Source organism: Tenrec ecaudatus, chromosome 7 (genome assembly GCF_050624435.1).
Source record: "Tenrec ecaudatus isolate mTenEca1 chromosome 7, mTenEca1.hap1, whole genome shotgun sequence".
NCBI lineage: Eukaryota > Metazoa > Chordata > Mammalia > Afrosoricida > Tenrecidae > Tenrec > Tenrec ecaudatus.
The window spans coordinates 154,981,477-154,987,661 of record NC_134536.1 but is presented as its reverse complement, the minus strand read 5'-3'; positions in this window follow the sequence as shown (position 1 = coordinate 154,987,661).

Genomic DNA, 6,185 nt, shown 5'->3' with positions numbered 1-6,185 from the left:
CCTGAGTATTAAGTAGAGACAGTGTTTGGTGGTATGATGCTTTACTGCCTTGTGGTTCTGTAGGGTGTCTGAGAGGGGGTGAGATTTGGCCTAGAGGGATGTTTTGGTGTCTGGCATGGCTTCAAAAGCTGTACATTTGTGATTGAGTGAGTTATCGTGAGAGAATATACCTCTGGTGTATCAGGTCAGAAGAAATGGAAATGTTAGAGGTGGCCAAGTGGGAGTATGGGGGGATGGGATCTATTCCTGTCAGCTACCTAAGTAGACTAGGGGGGCGGGGGAGTATAGCAATGTCTTACTCAGTGAAAGGCTTGTTTTGCTGACCTACTATTGTGTGGTCTGTTTAACATTTAATTTAATTGTATCAGTTTATTTATTTATTTAAATAATTTGATTGTGGGCTTTCATAACATTTCATATACAACTATGTCACAGGTAAATACCCCAGGGGCTGCTCAATTGCTGCAAATTAGTGACTAATTATCATTACCTATGCTGGTAGGCAGGGAGCTGGGGAGAGATGTAAAGGAAATGGCCGATGCAGTCACTCCGTTGCCAGGTGGGGAAGGAGGATGCAAATGCAGGGTGGAGAGCAGAGAGGGAAACTTCAGTGTAAAGTCTTGTGGCTAGTTCTTGGAAGCTCTAGGTGAGCCTGGGATTATTATCATTAGAGAGCAGCCTGGGGAGGCTGAACACTTCGAGTCTTGCATCTTGGGCATAGGATGGTGTGGTGGATGCTGTCCTGATGGATCTGATGAGGGATTAGCAGAGCTGGAGGATGGATGCAGTGAATTTAGAGCATTTCTTGAAATGCTCCATGGGCAAAATTGGAGGGAGGTCTGAAGCAGACCGTAGTGCACTGAATCTATTTTTAGCACACAGTCTCCCAATATTGGCCTCTTTGCCTCTTATTTTTTAGCACACAGCCTTCCAATACTGGCCTCTTTGCCTCCTAGTTTACTGATCTAACAACAGGAGCACTGGGTGGGTGATTCTACCCAGATGCCATTTTGACTTCCCTTCTGTGTGGTCTTTTAATACACTTTCAAAAACTCTTTGTCAATCCCCAAACTGGTAAAATCAGTTTTCAGCCAATGCTGAGACTTTGGCTCCTGGTGACTTTTCCTGTTTCATTATGTTAAAGCTATGTTAATGAACCAGGTTTGTGGTAGCTTCTATTCAAAGTTACACAAAGGAACACAGCCTCTGAATGAAAGCAGTTTTTTTAATTTGGGAGGTTTTCTCCCAAGGGGCTTGTAGGGTGCCCTGATGTCAGGGCTGTGTTGCCTTGTTGCTCTAGGAAAAGGGATTAGATTGGCCAGGTGGGTTTGGGGCCCACTGGGTCTGAGTTCTCCTGAATTACTCATGGCTCACTCTTGCACAGCTCTGTAGGTTGTGATCCAGGGATCTGAAATCTGCTGCGGTTAAATATCCTAGGGGCTTTCTGATTGCACAAATTTGTGTCTATTTATCTACCAACCATTGCCTATGCTCACAGAGCTGAGGGTATGAATAAGGGGATGGCCGATGTAGTCGCTCTGTTCCTAGGGAGATGCAAAGTCCATAAATGCACAAGCATGCAGGGTAACAGAGAGTGGAACTCCGGTGGGAGTGCTTGTGGCTAGTTTTTTGACTCTCCGAGATCCTGGGATTATGACCACCTTTAGACAGCAGTCAGGAAAATACTACAGGCTATGGGTCTTGGATCATGGGGGTAGGAAGGAGTGGTGGACGCTATCCCACTGGACCTGGCAAGGGATTAGGAGATATACAGTGAGCATCTTGGCCAGCCCTCAAATCGCGCCATAGGCGAAAATCACAAGGGGGAGTCTGAACCAAAGACCGTAGTACACTAGGGTTCTATTTCTAAGACCCCAGCCTTCCAATAGTGGTCTCCTTACCTCTTAATTTTCTGATCTAACGAGAGGAGGACTGACTGGGTGTTTCTACCTGGACACCATATTGACTCCTCCCCTGATTTCACCTCTAATTTTCTTAATTTGTTGTTTTATTTTCCAGAATTTTTCTAGTTTTTTTCTGTTTTCTTTGATTTTATCTTTATTTTCTTTAATCTCTTTCTTAAACTACTGAAAGGATTTAAATATTAATCTTCTGAAGTATTGATTGCTCTTGAGTATTTTCTGACCCTGTATTTTCATCACTCCATCACTCATCTGTCTGTTGTACTGTGATGATTTTGCTTTACTGTCATACAATATGCAATTAAGAAGAAAGAATAGACTGTCCACTTCTGAGGGAGTAGTCACTGAAAATTTAAGGACAATGGTAACATTGTCTGATATAATGCCAGAATACGATCCCTTCAAAATACAACTGGGGAAGAGCTGCCTATTCAGAATAAAGTTGATTTTAATGACATGGATGTGGCAAAGCTTTTGGAACCTTCATGTGTTTTTGGAACATGACTCAATATGGAAAGAAACAGCTTTAAGCGTCCACTGATAATCACAATGTGTAATGTCCAAAACATGAATCAAGGAAAATTGGAAATTGTCGAAAATGAAATGAAACACATAAGGATCAATTCCGTAGGCATCCGTGAGCTGAAATGGACTGGTAATGACTTTTTTCTTTTGAAATAGACAATCATATAGTATACAATGCCAGCCATGACAACTAGAAGAGGAATGGTATCTCATTTATCATAAAAAAACAAGCAATTTAAGCTCTATTTTGAAGTTCTATTATTTCTGTGATAGGATGCTATCTATACATCCACAGGCAAGTCAAATTAACACAACTATTATTTTAATGCTTGCACCAAGCCTAAAGTCAGTGATGAAGAAATTGAGAATTGCATCAACTTGCTCAATCTGAAATTGATCAAGCATGCAAATAAAGATTACTGAATTAGTAAATACTGTTGACAAAGTGGTCATGTATTGAGCGGGTAACTACAAGGTTAGCAGTTGGAAACCACCAACTGGTTATTGGGGAAAAGATGAGGCTTCCTACTCTAATAAAGACTTACAGTCTCAAAAACACAGGGGAAGTTCTACCCTATACTGTAGATCACTATGAGTCTAAATCAACTCCGGGACAGAGAAGTTTTTTGGTTTGGTGATTGGAATGCAAAATTTGGAAACAAAGAAGAAAAATGGTAGTTGGAAAATATAGCTTTGGTGATGGAAACCAACTAGAGACAGCATGATCGAATTTTTCAAAGCCAATAATTTCTTCAATGTAAATAGCATTTTAAACCACACAAATGATGACTATACATGAGCCCCTTAAATAGTATACAAAGGAATCTAATTGACTATATCTGTGGGAAGAAATAATAGAAAAGCTCAATATCATCAGTTAAAACAAGGATGGAGGCAATTGTGGAACAGATCATCAATTTATCATATGTAATTCATGTTGAATAAAATTAAAACCAACCCACAAAATACAAATAACAACTGAGTACATCACACCTAAATGTAGAGAACATCTCAAAAACAGATGATGCACTGAATACTAATGACTTAAAACCTGATGAGTTGATGGATGTCATTAGGAAAGTCATACATGAAGAAAGCAAAATGTCACTAAAAAGATAGGATAGTAAGAAAAAACATAGATATAAAAAGGGACTCTGAAACTTACTCTTGGACATAGAGTAGATGAATCAAGTAGAAGAAACAAGCAAGTAAAAGAACAGAATATTTTCTGCTTTTCTTTGCTATTGTTCTTGGTATTTTTCTTTTGTTTTGCATATTTTTCTATATAGGAAATCCACTGTACCCCTCCCCCAAAAAGAATTTGTTTCAGAGGACGACATTGATTCTGCAGCTCCGGGAGATGGACATATCTGATCAGAGCACACGGGAGCAGATGAAGGGGGAGGATAGAGTGGAACACAGCCTGACCCACCAGGCCGTGAGGATGATGTTCCTGAGTAGAGCAGCCAGTCCACAGAGAGAACAACATGGCTGGCCCTACTATGAGACATGATGCCCCTCAGTGACTAAGGGCGATACAGGGGACAGCACCGGAGACACAGTGTGGGAATTGCACCTGACCTGATCCCACCACACCGAGGCAAATCACTGGGGGAGTGCAGCGGAACAGCAAGGGAATGGAGTGGCAAGGTCCCCAGGGAATGCTGAAAGTGGACTTTGGGGCCAGGGCGTGGTGCCCCAACAGACTGGACTGGAAAACGCTCCTAAGGGCCAGCAAACAATCCCTGAACTAACTACAAGCTTTTCTCTTGTGAACTGTTTTGTTCTGTTCTTTGTCAGTGGTTTGTTTTTGTTGTTTTGTTGTCTGGTTGTATACTGTTGCTTTGTTTTCCTCTGTCTTGTTTTCGTGCATGTTAGTGACTCCACAGGTCTGTCTGAATAGGACAGGCTGGATGAACTATCTGGAGGAAAAACAACGGGACCGACAGTTCCGGGGGGACTTGGGGTGGAGGGTGGGGTAGGGGGGCTAAGGAAGTGGTGTTAACAAACCCAGGGACAAGAGAAAAACATGGGACCCCAAATGGTAGAGAAGGGGGAGTGGCAGGCCTGGTGGGAAATGATCAAGGGTAAGGTTGCTTAGAGAAGAGGTATACTCTAGCCCAGGTGGCGATGAAGCATGGTAGTAGGGCAGGAGGAAAGTCAAGGGAGATGGAGGAAAGAGCTAGGAGTCAAAGGGCATTCATGGAGGTCTAGACAAAAACATGTACATGCAAATATATATAGGAGGATGGGGAAATAGATCTAAGTGTCTATATTTATAGGTCAAGTATTAAGGTGGCGGAAGGACCTTGGGCCTCTACTCAAACACTCCCTCAATGCATGAATACCTTCTTTTATTAAATTGGAACTCTATGATGCTCACTCTCCCGACACAACGGCTGGAGCCAAAGTGGGTGAACAAGTAAATGTGGTGAAGAAAGCTGATGGTGCCCGGCTATCAAAAGAGATAGTGACTGGGGTCTTAAAGGCTTGAAGATAAACAAGCGGCCATCTAGCTCAGAAGCAACAAAGTCCACATGGAAGAACACACCAGCCTGTGTGATCGAGTGGTCCCAAAGGGATCAGTTACCAGGCATCAAAGAACAAAATATCATATCATTGACTGCACACCTCCATGATAGGATCGCTGAAGACAAATGGGTGCATAAGCAAATGTAGTGAAGAAAGCTGATGGTGCCCGGCTATCAAAAGATATAGCGTCTGGGGTCTTAAAGGCTTGAAGGTGAACAAGTGGCCATCTAGCTCAGAAGCAAAAAAGCCCACATGGAAGAAGCACACCGGCCAGTGCGATCACGAGGTGCCAAGGGACCAGGTATAAGGCATCATGCAAAAAAAACCAAAACAACAACGATATAAGTGTGTTTATGTATGTGTATATATGTGTATATATATATATACCATGTTAAATGAAGGGGGAAGTGCAGAGTGGAGACCCAAGGCCCAAGTGTTGGCCAATGGAGATCCCCTCATAGAGGGGTTTAGGAGAGGAGATGGGTTAATTAGGGTGCGAGATAGTACCGATGAAGAACACAGCTTTCCCCCAGATCCTGGATGCTTCCTCCCCCCAACTACCATGATCCGAATTCTACCTTGCAGGCCTGGATAGGACAGAGGCTGTACACTGGTACATATGAGGGCTGGAGGTACAGGGAATCCAGGGTGGATGATACCTTCAGGACCAAGGGTGTGAGGGACGATGCTGGGAGAGTGGCGGGTGAGTGGGTTGGAAAGGGGGAACTGATTGCAAGGATCCACATGTGACCTCTTCCCTGGGAGTGGGACAGCAGAGGAGGGGGGAAGGGAAACTCCGGATAGGGCAAGATATGACAAAACAACGAGGTATAAATTACCAAGGGCACATACATGAGGGAGGGGGGAAAGGGGAGGGAGGGGAAAAAAAAGAGGACCTGATGCAAGGGGCTTAAGTGGAGAGCAAATGCCTTGAGAATGATTGGGGCAGGGAATGTATGGATGTGCTTTATACAATTGATGTATGTATATGTATGGATGGTGATAAGAGTTGTATGAGTGCCTAATAAGTGTAAAAAAAGAAAAGAGGAGAAAAAAATGATTAGGGCAAAGACTGTACAGATATGCTTTATACAATTGATGTATGTATATGTATGAACTGTGATAAGAATTGTATGAGCCCCTAATAAATTGTTAAAATTTAAAAAAAAGAAAAGAAATAAAAAAAAATATTTGCATTTGAATTAT